General features: G+C 39.7%; 1 pseudogene; it reads left to right on the top strand.

The window, feature by feature from the left end:
* Positions 1–6007: 6007 nt before the first annotated feature.
* LOC139465500 (paternally-expressed gene 3 protein-like) lies at positions 6008–9599 on the top strand (annotated as a pseudogene).
* Positions 9600–14529: the final 4930 nt, after the last annotated feature.

The raw sequence follows: 14529 nt of genomic DNA, 5'->3' as shown, positions 1-14529 counted from the left end.
TTCTGACTTGGGCTCAGCCTGGGTGCCATTCCCTTCATCTTTCTTGGCAGGTTCCTCTTCCCTCTGTTGTTGCTGGACATAATCAGTCAACAGGTCACTGATTGTGAGTCCTGAAACAATCAATGGCACATGATAATGTACAAACAAATACACAATCATAAATCATACAAGAGAAAATGCTGGTAATTTGCTGAATAATATGCTGAATAATTTATTTCACCATGCATGAACCATCCATATACTTTTTGACAATGAGATAAGTCAGTTGAAGTCTATTTAACTATGGATCTGAATTATGCAAAGTGCCATTTATGCATTTATGGATTATGTAAGGCAATAATATCCCTTAAAATTTTAGTGTATCTTCACCTTCTGCAGCACTTGTGCAAGGAGCATCAACAACATCAACAATGCTTTTCTTTGTGGGCTCAATCCTGAAAAGAAATTGTATATAACATGTTAGATATACAAGCCATGATTACATTATAGTGGTAATTATTCAAAACGGGCTTTTAGTGCTATAAGGCTATGACTGTGGCATTTTTTCTATGAGCAATGATTATGTGTTGGTATAATATAATGTTTAAAATGTTTGTCAATGGGCACATGTTGCATTATTTCTGGAATGACTCCCGATATTTTAATTTTAAATAAATCAAAATACTTAGACCTACATGGAAAATATATTTCATAAGTCAGTCAAGGACAAAATACCTTTTCTTTGAGCTCCTTTTGTCATCCTCTCTGTGTCCAAAATGACCTTCAGGGACACTAAAAATACAATATGCACATTTTCATTTCCGATAACATACCATTAATGTGAAAAAGCTCGCAATAAATAAATCAAATTCAAAGCAGGTTAAAAATAATGTTTAAATATGCTAAATAACATATCATTTATGGAAATGAATCAAGGTCCATGTTCACATGTTATTTATTCTTTTGTTTGTTGATGATGTTCATAGACACGCAAAAATGCAGGAAATAGGTAATAAAACAACCAGACCATTAAATTGTTAACGACAGTACACACAGACGAGAAGAGCTCATTACAGCTCTTGGCGGTCAAGGCGAGGAAAAACATATGATTTACGACCTATGCAATAACCACATGCATTACATTATTGTGGAAGTAAACTAGGCCTGAAAAGGCGATGCAACTTTGTGTCACTCGACAGATCGAAGCTAAGTTAGTTGACGCTTAGCAATAATAGAATTGACATATGTGTACATATATTCGGCCCTTTCCCGACAGTTTAAAGTTACTTACTTGTCTTTGACAATTTTCCTGTACTTTCTTGGCCGCAGTCTCCCAATGCTGTCTTCTTGATGATCTGAATAACGAACAAATCATGATCTTAAATATATCCGTCCATTTCTACATACATGTCAGCACTTAAACTGTTGCTCACTACCATTTGAATTCATCAATTAGATACGTGATTGTTATCACGTCTTTCGGATTTGTGTATAGATCTACATCTTTTTACTGAGTCGCAATCACCATCTTGCGAATGTTTGAAACAGAAGGTTTTGAAAAACGAAACGAAACGGAAACGAATTACTAACGAGTGGTTATTCGATCTTATAAAACTTTAGAAAACAAAAGTGTACGAATGTAGATGCCTGTACAAATGGCATTATATTTGGAGGAAATGTTTGGATTCCGATTTCCATATGTAATCATAATATATGAATTTTGTGTTCGTTGAGAATTCTACATTTTTAATAATAAAAATTGAGTAAGTCAAACAAAAAACGGCTCCACGAGAAAACTTACCTCCATCCGCCATGTTCAAAGCTTTGTACTGGGTGAAGGTTAAATGTCTTCGAGTTGTAGGTTCGATCTATCTTTTATAATGATTCGGGTGCGGAATATGTTCCTTCGATTGGATCCTCTTTGTACTCGGTGACGGTTTAATGTCTTCGAATTGCTTACTTACTTACTTACTTACTTTGGAGATTTAACGTGCGCTTTCCGACTGATGCGTATTTCGCACACGGGCCCGGCCAGGCCATTTAATGTGTTTCCGAAAGGGGCGAGGGTGGTCTGTGCAACCCAAGAGGGGGCTTTAGGGGTTGCTTATATAGAATTTGGGAATTTTGAGATTTGGAATAGATGCCGATGGGGTTGGGGAGGAGAACTAAGGGAGCTGGGTATGGTGGATGATTGTTTGTTTATGTGATTTTGATTTGGTAGGTTATTATGGTTTTAGATGCGTTTTATTAGTTGCGTTTTTATTAAGAATACGCCTAAGGCCTTGAAGTTTTCTAGTTTATTTTGTGGGTTTAGTATTGCTTCTAGAGTGAGAGCCTTGTTTAGATTGAGGGTGGTTTGTAATGCGGTTCGATGTGTTAGGTAGTGTGTGCAGTGGATGAGTGCGTGTTCTGGGGTTTCTGGTTGTTTGCAGCGTGGGCAGTTACCTGTAGTGTGTTTTTTAAATTTTTTTTGGTGGTTATTTAGGTTGGTGTGTCCTGTTTGGAGTTTAGTGATTAGTGATTTTTTTTGATGGATGGAGAATTTTTGGTTTGGTTAGTGGTTTGCTGAGCACTCTTTTGATTTGGCTATTTGAGTTTAGATATAGGTTATGCCATTTTTTTGTGATTTTTTGTTTGTTTACACTTTTAATTTCTGATTTTGAGATGGGTAAGTTTAAGCTTATTTCTGGGATTTTGAGGGATAGTTTAGCTGCTTTATCGGCGTTTTCATTACCGTATATTCCTACATGGGCGGGTATCCACAAGAAGGTTATTTGTTTGCCTGCTTTTGTTAGGTCGTTGGAGCTTTTAAGTATTTGATTTATTAATTTAGGTCGGTTTTTGGTATTTTTGTTTTGGAGGGCTTGTAGTCCACTTAGGGAGTCAGTAAGTATTAGGATTTTTTGGTGGTTTTTTGATTCTTGATTGTGGAGGGCTGAGGCCATGCCCATTAGTTCTGCCGTGAATATTGATTGGTTATTTGGGAGTCGGAAGGATTGTGTGGTTTTAGTTGGTTGTGTGGCATGGACTCCGAAACCCGTGTGTTTGGAGGTCGGATCTGAGGATCCGTCCGTGTAAATGTGACACCAATTTGGCCAATTTTTGTGTATGTATGCTAGTGTGGTAGTTTTAGCTATGTTTGGGTCGGTTTGTTTATTTATTTGGCTAGCTAGTCGGAAGGATTGTGTGGTTTTAGTTGGTTGTGTGGCATGGACTCCGAAACCCGTGTGTTTGGAGGTCGGATCTGAGGATCCGTCCGTGTAAATGTGACACCAATTTGGCCAATTTTTGTGTATGTATGCTAGTGTGGTAGTTTTAGCTATGTTTGGGTCGGTTTGTTTATTTATTTGGCTAGCTAGTGTTGTGTCTATTTTGGGTATTTTAAGTTTAGGGGTGAAGATATTTGATTGTTTGCAGTTTTGTTTAAGATTTTTAATTTGGTGTTCATTTAGGTAGTTTGTTATTCTTTGGGATATTGGGGTAAGTAAGGGGTGTTTACGAGCTAGAGCTTGGTTTTTAGGGCTGATGTTTTGGTTTATTAAGTTTTGGATGAGAGGGTTTGATTGGGACGCGGCCCAGAAATTTAAGCTTAGCTGTTCCCTGCGTAGACTTAGTGGCATTTCTCCTGTTAAGGCCTGAAGTGAGGCGTAGGAGGTGCCATGTTGGGTGCGTGTAATGAGTTTGAGAGCCTGATATTGTATTGAGTCAAGTTTTTTAGATAGAGAGTTGTTTAGGGTGTTGTATATGGCGCAGCCGTAGTCTAGTTTTGATCTAATTAGGGATATGTAGAGAGAGAGGAGAGTATCTTTGGAGGCTCCCCAGTTAGAGCCAGTTAGGCATCTTAGGGTGTTTAGGTCTTTACTGCATTTAGTTGTTAGGTTTTGGATGTGAGCATCCCAGGTGAGATGTTCATCGAAAATAAGTCCAAAGAATTTGGTTTGTTTTTGAAATTTGATTGTTTGATTGTTTAGCTGGAGGATTGGGGAGGCGGGTTTCATGTTTTTATGTTTGAATACTATTCCTGTTGTTTTTTCTGAGTTAAGGGAGAAGCCCCATTTGTCAGCCCATTGTTGTATTTTATTAAGAGATTTTTGGAGTAGATTTTTGGCCATTTTCATGCTTTTAGTGCGGATCCAGATGGCTCCATCATCCGCGAATTTTGATGTGTTTACTTTAGGGGATAGACCCTCGAATAGATCGTTTATCATTATATTGAAGAGGGTGGGGCTGAGGATACTCCCCTTGTGGAGTGCCATTTTCTAGGGGACATTGGTCCGATAGAGTTTGGTCTATACCCACGGTTATTTTACGATTGTTTAAGAAGTCCTGGATGTAGTTTATTATCTGACCTTTGAGTCCTATTTTTTTAAGTTTTTGTATTAGCCCATCGTGCCATACCATGTCGAAAGCTTTAGAGAAGTTTAAGAAGATGCCTGTGGTATATTGTTTATTTAGTTGTCCTGTCTTAATATCTTGTTCTAGTCGGGCACGTTTTGCACGTTCGATCTATCTTTATAATGACTCGGGTGCGGATACCTTTGATTGGTTCCTCTCATTCTTCTTTGAATGCAGATTAAAATATCAGTACATTCTAACTCATTTAGCAATTTTCAAAGCCGTCCATTCATCATGCGTGTCATCACATTAGGCAGTTTTTGGAACCGAAAGCCTACTCGTAAAAGTTCGGCCAACTTGTCACAACACAGCATAAGCAGATTAAGATATGTACAGTGCGTTGTCAAACGACTTCCTGTGACAAGTCTTTTGTTTTAGGTGTGTGTGATGTCAGTACCATTTGAAAAGCTGGTCACAAGTGTGAGACGCACAGCCATGTTTACATAAGTATATATACGAAGTTGACAATATAGTGGACTGAAGCCAACTTCCGCGTGGGCACAGGCTGGTCAGTTTCAACAAAACAATTGTCAGCCCCTCTCATGTCAATTATATTACCAATGTGTTTTGACTCCGATCATACCTAATAGATTTGCCTTTCACAAGCACTTGCATATAAATAGTTTGCCTTTTTCCGTCAAATGTTATCAGTCTGTTCGCATCCGTCAATACTGCCCAATCTATCGCTTTCATCCAATTTGTGAGATCTGTCTGCTTTTACGCTAAAAAGAATTTTGCCACAAACGTAATCAGTTTGTCCGCTTCCGTCAGTACATTGTCCAATTTATCGCTTTCATCAAATTTGTGAGATCTGTCCGCTCTTGAGTTGAAAAGAATACTTTTGCCACAAACGTACGTCACCCTCTAAGATGGCTGAAATCCGTGGCAATAAGAGAGTCACCAAACCTTCATCGAGGTACGCTGACTCCGAGTTCAGCAAGGAAGACAACGTATGTTCCCGAACAAATGGTAGGTACATTTTAGATTTATATAAGATCTAGATATGTTAGATTTGGTTAACGTAAATATATGTTATAAATTATTGCCCCCTACATTGTCTACATACCACAGAAACGACCCCCATCCAAACCAATTCTCATTTAGATATTGAACTAAATTTTAGCGTGACCTGAAAAAGAAATCCTTTTCAATGTCCATTCATGAATCGTATATTTATGTTCTTAATTTGGGAACCTCAAAACTGAAATGGAAAAACGTTTTTTTTATGTAATAAATATGGCTGAAGTTTAAATCATAACTTTAAATGTTGGACCTTTTATTTATATAATTTACGACTGCCAGTGATTATTCACTAAAAAATAATAGGCATAGATGTAATTGCTTGTAATATTGTGCCGGACTTCCAGATTTCACGTTTCGATCACATCGTGCTTCTCCGTAAGATTTACGGGGCGGCGAAGGGTGGATTGGGATATATAGTATTTTCCCAAAACAAATTAGGTACCTGGTCACTGAAATGTGAAATATGATCACATACTGTAGTCTGTGTTTATGAAATTATTAAATTATTAGATAACAATATATATTTGTTTTATTTTAAACTCTGTTTTAAATTATTTTTTTATAAAATGAAACATAGTTTGCTTTTTTACACACAAATGTCAATAGTTGTATGGTACCGTATCGCCGCCATTTTGGAACCTGCTGTTTTCACGAGGAGGTTGGTAGATTTTTTTTTAAAGAACTCTCAAGTAAGGGCAATTCTTTTACTGTAATGTATATGTTGGAAATGAATATATTACCATCGTTCCTGTAAATGTTGTGGTTCATGAAAATTACGTTGCTTTATGCCGATTTCCCCGTCGACATGCACCATGGCTATTACGGCAGACATCTAGAATTATGATTTGGGCTGGCACCAGGTTGTAATAATATTTGTTGTAAAGTTATTGTCAACTTTGCCTGACAGTTTAGTTTTATGTTATTAATGAATGCAACTTGACTTTTCAGCCCCCTTCCTAGTGGTGCAGTTTGAAGATAAAAAGGAAAGATATATAACAGACTTGGGAGAAGTTACAACTCCTGATGATGAGCCTGTTACGTGGGAGGGGGTTAAGGAGAAGATGCCAGTTGCTGCCTGGTGGCCAGATACTGGTTGTTTTTATGATGCCACCATCACCAGTGTGGTACTCCAAGGTCAGTTGTTTTTTTAAGTGTCAGGGGGTATATTTAATTTTAGGTTACTGTTACTAAATAAGTTATGAAACTTGCACGCATAGGTAAAGAGTTAATTTAAAAAATGTAATGTTCAATTATGATGATACTCGGAATCATAGTAAGGAATAGAGGTGTGTTACAAAATACATAATCTTTCCTGTGTTAGGTAGTCTACAATCTCTGCATTATGGAATAATTCAAACTTGAGTGTTTGAGCACTGAGTACTTGTAAATTGCATGACCATTTCTTACATTACTCTAGAACACATTTAGTGTGTAATGATTTTGGTCAACAAACATGGACATCACTATTAACTGTCTAATCACAAGATCTCAACTAATTGATAACATTTAAATCTAGTTTGGTACCTGCTTTATTTGTTGTTGTTTTCCTTCAGAATCTCCATCCAAGAGGAACAAGAAGACCAGGCTAGCATCAGCCAAGTCACAGACAAGTGGTTTGTTCTGTAGCTATTAAAACATTATACCTTGAACCATTTCACCTGAATGCCTTTAATGCTCTTTGTTTGCAATTTATTTTTACTGTATCATGAATTATGAAGCATTGATTTTGTCATCCTGTGTAACATGTATTCTTTTTTCAACAGTTCTGAAGGCGGCAAAGAAAAATCAGCAGGAACTTCGCTCCAGACTTGCTAACCAGAGGGCAAAATCTTTGTTCACTAGCAGAGCACTCCAGCCTTCCCAATCCAGTAACTCACATCAGCCTCCTTCCCCATCCAGTAACTCGCATCAGCCTCCTTCCCCATCCACTAACTCGCATCAACCATCCCCGTCCACTAACTCGCATCAACCTTCCCCGTCCACTAACTCGCATCAACCTTCCCCGTCCACTAACTCGCATCAACCTTCCCCGTCCACTAACTCGCATCAACCTTCCCCGTCCACTAACTCGCATCAACCATCCCCGTCCACTAACTCGCATCAACCTTCCCCGTCCACTAACTCGCATCAACCTTCCCCGTCCACTAACTCGCATCAACCTTCCCCGTCCACTAACTGACATCAGCCTGCCCCATCAAGTAACTCGCATCAACCTTCCCCGTCCACTAACTCGCATCAGCCTTCCCCATCAAGTAACTCCACCTGGCCTTCCCAGTTGCTTCACTCATCTCTGCCTTCTCGCTCACATCAACCTTCCCAGCCTTCCCAGTCACTGCACTCTCCTCAGCCTTCAAACCACTACCACAGTTCTCCCCAGCCTTTACAACCCCCCCCTTGCATTTCCTAACCAGCCTTGCCTACCCCAGCCTTCCCCAGCCTTGCTGACCCAACACCCCAGCGCACAACAATGGCCTATCACAACCTACAACCCTTTTAAGCATGTATAGCAACAGTCCCCCACCCCTCAACTAACTGCCCAAGAACCTGGCGCATTTACGGCTCTGCTAAGAAGCTGTGAAGACTGCCCTTTGAAAGAAGTGCAGATACAAACGCTACAAACAGAACTAAACCTTTGGAGGGACCGAGCCCTTAAGGCCGAAGAAGAAGTTCGTGAACTTCAGACAAATGTGCCAGGTATGTTGAAACAGAGATGCTTGAAAATCATCTTTAAAAAAAAATCAGTTGCTATTCTTATTATATGCAATACCAGTATAATAAATGGAAATGTTAAAATAAAAAAAATGGTAAATAAATAAAATATACAAATAACACAAAAAAATAAATCTTCACCTTGTTATCCTAGTTGTTCACATCACAACACTACCCCATAGAATAATTTTTTGTTGTTTAATATTTTGCAGACACCACAACGAAGCCGCCAACGTACAAGCCCCTTCGAGGCGTACAGGTGCCAAGATGCCATTATGTAAGTAAATGAATATGCTGTTTATAGACATTTCAGCTTCCGAAATTGAATTTAATTTGCATACAGTTGTTTTTTACTTCACTACTGCATGTCATTTGAATTGCTCATAATTTTTGGGTTAACAGGTACAGCTCAGGGGAGATGACAAGCTCCCATCAGGATATCAACTACTGACTCAAGGTGCCAGCCTGGCCGTTCCCATCACATGGTATGCACATGTGATGGCAAAGTCTTGCAATGTAGGGGATTGTGGGAAACTAAAGCGCTTCATGGATGGATTTTTTGAACCCTCCGACGTTGGACAAGGCACTGCTGCAATGTTTAAAAGAAAACATGCCGTTGTATTGCAGGCTCTAGAGAGTAAGTATTATCTAAACAACTCAAATTCTCAAGTTTCATGAGGAAATTAATAAATACCCCCCGAAAGCGGTATTAAAGAATTTAAATACACTGATAATGGATATATACTATAAATATTAAATACAACAATGTCATTTTATATTATTTTATTTTATCAAATGATTTGTTATTTTGCAGTTTTTGCCACTGAGAGGCTCAAGTTGCTTCCCAATCAGTTTTCTGATGCACTTAGCAAGAAGATTTGTACCTTGAGAAATGCATTCAGGCGAATGAGCCAGGGTAAGTTTATATTGTGTTTCATTTGTTACATCAGTAATCTGGTAGCAAAAATAGTTTTTAATGCGTCTTCTTAACATCCTAAGACCTGGGTTCGATTCCCGACATGGGTACAATATGTGAAGCCCATTTGTGGTGTCACCTGCCGTTATATTGCTGGAATATTGCTAAGAGCGGCGTAAAACCATACTCACTCACTCTTGACATCCTATAATTTTTATAATAATTTTGTCACAGATTAATAGTACTATTTTATCCCATTTCAGCCCCTTGAAGTGTCTGCTTGAAGATCCGGGGTAGTCTTCAGAAACCCATGCTTGCCGTAAATGGTGGCTCGTGCTCTGTTGGTGGTGGTACTTCCACCACCGAAAACTGTCTGGTATGCAACATCATTCCATGCTGACCAGCTCATCTCTCCTTTGAAGCAGGAAACAGGATCACCCAGCTAAACACCTCACCTATGTTGTTGAAGCTGCTGCTTATGTAATGAACACTGTGAAAGTTACAAATGTCAGTCTAAAATCAATTTGGTGAAAGAAAAACACTTTCGTCACACAAAGTGAGAACAATCCGGCGAACTTCAAATAAAGAGAATACCATGCATCTTTGTTATCTCATTTTTGACAGTACATGTTTGGCAAGGATGTTTCAGAGACTAGATTATGATATAAGCAATGTATTACTGAAAATGATGAAAAGTGTCACTGAAACACCTTTGTAATGGGGACTTCCTAAGAAGGCTTGCCAGGATGGTTCAAAGCATATTTAATTACTCATGTTAGTGAAGACGCTTTGGAGACTTCCTTGCAAGTGTTGCGGGGATGCTTCAGAAACATCTTTAATTACCTAATAATAGTTTGTGGGGACTATTCAGGGACTTCCTAAAAAGGTTTGCCGGGATTGTTCAAAGCATATTTAATCACTCCTGATAGGTTTGTGAAGACGCTTCGGAGACCTCCTTGCAAGTGTTGCTGGGATGCTTCAGAAACATCTTTGATTACCTAATAATAGTTTGTGGAGACTATTCAGGGACTTCCTAAGAAGGTTTGCCGGGATGGTTCAAAGCATATTTAATTACCCCTGATAGATTTGTGAAGACGCTTCGGAGACCTCCTTGCAAGTGTTGCAGGGATGCTTCAGAAACATCTTTAATTACCTAATAATAGTTTGTGGAGACTATTCAGGGACTTCCTAAGAAGGTTTGCTGGGATGGTTCAAAGCATTTAATTACCCCTGATAGATTTGTGAAGACGCTTCGGAGACCTCCTTGCAAGTGTTGCAGGGATGCTTCAAAAACATCTTTGATTATGTAACACAAGTTTGTGGAGAATAACTGGGGACTTCCTTAGTAGTTTTGCCGGGATGTTTCAAAGCATATTTAATTAGCCATAAAAGGTTAGTTCTGAGGCGGTATCGGAGACTACTTCAGTAGGTACTGTAAGGAAGTCTCTGATACTTCTTGGCAAGCTGCAAGTTGGGAGTGGTTTGCCGAGATGGTATGGAGACATTTGCTGGGAATATTTAGAGACTTCCTGAAGACCCTGCGGAGAAGGTAAAAATGTGCTTTGCGGGGAATGATTAAGGCGGTCTGGGATGCATCTTTTCAGGCCTTTTTTTTCGTAAGGGCAATCAAAGCAAAAGCTATTCTGGACCGACCATTTACTTGAGGCTTTTTAAACGACACAGACAGGACTCTCCTCTGTTCTTCCTTGCCCTGAGGATCAACTATGGAATTGGTGCTAACCTGTACATTTCAGGTCACCTGGCTACCATTTGAGGTAGAAGCACTGTCCATCACTATCGCCACCAAGCACTTCAGTCCTTTCATCATACAATCTAAACTCAAAACATGTATCCTCACTGACAGCAGACCTTGTGTTTTGGCATTTGCGAAGTTATGTCAAAAAGAATTTTCTGCTAGACCCTGTGTCTCTACTTTCTTGTCGACAGTCAGTCAAAATCAGGCAACAGTTCAGGTTCGGTAAATGCACCATCTGACTTAGCAAGCCGAAATGCCCCAGAATATGACAACCTATCTTGACAAATTTCCTCATTTATTGAGCGCACAGAAGACTGTTGTCAGACACATTACCATTTCTGACATCATGAATGGAACCAGTTGACTTCTGTTTACAAGAAGACCAGCTTGGCGGTCTCTACAGGAGGAGTACCAAGATCTTTGATAGACCAACATACACCTTCTTTAAGATACCAGACCCTCTAGGAAACTCACAAATGTTAAAGATGTCAAGAGATATTTAAATGCAACAACAATCTCTAAAGATGACTTGCTTGTGGTCCGATGAACAGACCCACTCCGCCAAACAAGGGAGTGTATTGTCGTTCCGAGACAGGTATTAGACGGACTCCTTACTACCATGCACATTCAGATAGCTAGTGCTTCAGCTCATCGACTCAACAAGTGTGTCACAGATACTTCTTTGCTTTGGATTTGGACAAGTTAATTGAGAACTATCACAGAATCCTGCCACCAATGTGCCTCCCGGAGGAAGACACCACATGTCCTGGTAGACCCCTCTGAAAGTATTTGTTTCACTTTTGTGTCATATGTCATGTGACGCAAACAACAGTTCATTCTTGTCCTACGTGAATGTGTTACATCCTACACAGCTTGCATTGAAGAGGATGAGCGTGGTTCCACTCTTTGTGAAGCCGTGATCCGCCTACATATTGAATTCCGACATCTTGATGGTCCTCTATGTTGTTATCCGTACCGACCATGCTCCAGGTTTCATCAATCTCTAGAAGAATAAGCTTCCTCAACAACACAGATTGTCATTGGAAATACTTAGAGTGAAAACCAAGAACAAGAACCCTGTTGCTGAGAAGGCCATGCCAGAGTTGGAGATGAGTTGGTGCGTTAAGACCAAGTACATGGCCCCACCACTTGGACTGCCCTTACCATTGCTGTAACTCACTTAAACTCACAAATTTGCTCTCTGGGTCTATCATCTCGTGGGATGTTAGTTCACTAACTGTCAGTTGCCTATGTCAGACAAACAGCTTATCATGGATCAACTTGCTAGTCGTAAAGCAAACTATGTTCCCAGGGAGAAATCCAAGGCTTCTCAAGGTCACTGCTGTGTTACTGACCAAACTGAGATTGATGACTTTGTGTACCTGCACAATGATCGCAACAAAACATGCGCAGGAAACCATTATCTGGTAGTTGCCAAGGATGGCTTCCAACTACACCACAAGTGGTAGAGTGAAGCTCTCAGAATGTTACAAGGTGCCCTTTTGTACCGAGACAACTAAGGATGAAATTGCCAGCAAAGACACTTGGACAGCGATGATCAACTTGTCTCACTTCCTCAACTACCATATATCGCTGTGTATAAGGCGAGTTTTTCGTACCTAAAATGAGGGGGCTAAGAAGGGGGGTCGTCTTATACACGGAGTCGAAGATCTCACATTTTTTTCCACTGGCGATGTCAACCGGCGTCCGATAGCCAGCCCAGCATTTGACAATAAAACTTCGCATTTCGTCCTAAATAACTGTTCAAATAACTATTTCCATACATAAACATGATTTGGATCTCTTTTCCTTGAATAAAGTTTAATAATTTCTGCAAATAAAGTTGAAATGACCCTCTCCTCGATGCAGATTGTCAAACCAGCTGACACGGTAAAACAATCAACATCCGTGAGTAGAGAGCCGGAAGTACCGGTAATCATTTGCATATTGCACATGTGACCTAACATGTGATAACCGGTGAAGCTGAAATCAATTCCCGCTGTTTTTACAGTTGTATTAACAAGTGTTGGAGACGGTGTGGACAAGTGATTGTGGAATAAACACGCTGAATGTGAAGCAAACATAAGCCTAGTTAGTTACAACATAGTTAATTGGCGATTAAATTACTCACCATTGTCTCTTATATGTTATTACTTCATAAATGAATTTTATTTTACGGGCACCAATTTGGTGTCGTACCGTGTAAACACAAAATGGCGACGTGTGCCGGAGTTACACACTCGACCTATCATTTTAGAAAAAAAACCAACGCAAGATAAACATATTTTTATTGCATATATAAGGTTTGGGTGTGCACTTGTGATGTGTGCAAAATACGCATCAGTCGGCAAGAGCACGTTAAATCTTCTACCGGTATATCAGTCAGACTTGTGATGTGTTTCTTTCCAGGTCGCCTTATACACGGAGTATAGGATTTTGGGTTGATTTTTAAGGCGTGTACAGGGGGGTCGTCTTATACGTGGGGTCGCCTTATACACAGCGATATACGGTACCTTGTGCACCACAGATTCCCCTTGTATTCCTCACTCCGCCAATCCAACAGTCAGAATATCAGGAGCTCGATGATAATCCCCAACCTGACACCAGCCTTATTTCAGATTGGTCTGAACTCTCTGTTGACTCTAGCACTCCATCACAGCCAGGTCTAAACTCAAAAAGGAAAAGAACAAGGCAGGTTATTAAAAATGGGAGTCATCTCCCTTACTCGACTCTCCTTGCTCTAGGGAATTGTTATGCCTGGTAGCTCTTGTTTACAGGTGTATGCCAATAAATCCATTAAAGAAGAGTTCTCCCGTGTCCTGTTGAATCATACAGCCGCTTTAACATTAACTGGTGAAACCTGTGTCCATGTTTATAGCCAATCATTGCTGAAAATGTGCATGGGTATCTGGTTTTGCCCATGGACTGTGTGTCATTCTCTTTTCGTTTTTGAATTTGGAGACAAAAAAGTTCACAAATCTTGCAGCTAAGAGGTGAGGTTAAATGGGGTTTAACGTCACTTCCAAGATTATTGCACTTTAATAGCGATGTCTTTTGGTATGACGCGGCTGGGGATCAAACCCCTGACCTTTCACTCTTTGGGCAGACGCTTATGACCTGACCACGGAGGTGGTCCTTGCAGCTAAGATTTAATAATGGCCCATTCAGCCATGCGCCAGTTATCAAGGACATAAAGGTTCTGAATTCTGATCTCATCCTTCATGGTTCTACAAGCACAGATAATGTTTTGTTGCTTTTGTTTAAGATTTTGACTAAATATATGTTTATAGAGCGCCAGTATCAAATTTTGGAATGTAAAGATGTCTGGTGCAGGGAAGAATATGTTGATGAAGTTGAAGCTGATGATGAGCATAGTGAACTTCCAGAGCAATTACTGTATTTTCTTGAGTATAGTGCGCACCCATGTATAATGCGCACCCCCCTCTAGCGGATTCAATATTTTGGAAAAAAAAAATTTGAATATTATGCGCAGAAAAAATTACACCGTACAGCAAGTCCAGCAAACGAATGGGTGATGAGAAACTTGGTCAGTACAAATTCGAAATTTGAGATAAAAAATCACCAGACATGTTGATTTACCGTTAAAATTGTATTTTTTGTTCTACTAGGCATTGTTTTATATCCAGGGATTAAGATAACCTTGTGTATTTTCTCGTAAACTAAGCCGGACACAGCAATCAGCTGTACATACGTTTTCTTGGAATCTACCGGTGATTCGGTCAAGACACAC

This window comes from Haliotis cracherodii, unplaced genomic scaffold (genome assembly GCF_022045235.1).
Source record: "Haliotis cracherodii isolate W230 unplaced genomic scaffold, xgHalCrac1.p SCAF_18, whole genome shotgun sequence".
NCBI classification, from domain to species: domain Eukaryota; kingdom Metazoa; phylum Mollusca; class Gastropoda; order Lepetellida; family Haliotidae; genus Haliotis; species Haliotis cracherodii.
Note: the sequence above shows the minus strand (reverse complement) of the source record. Positions and strands in the feature narration are given on the sequence as shown.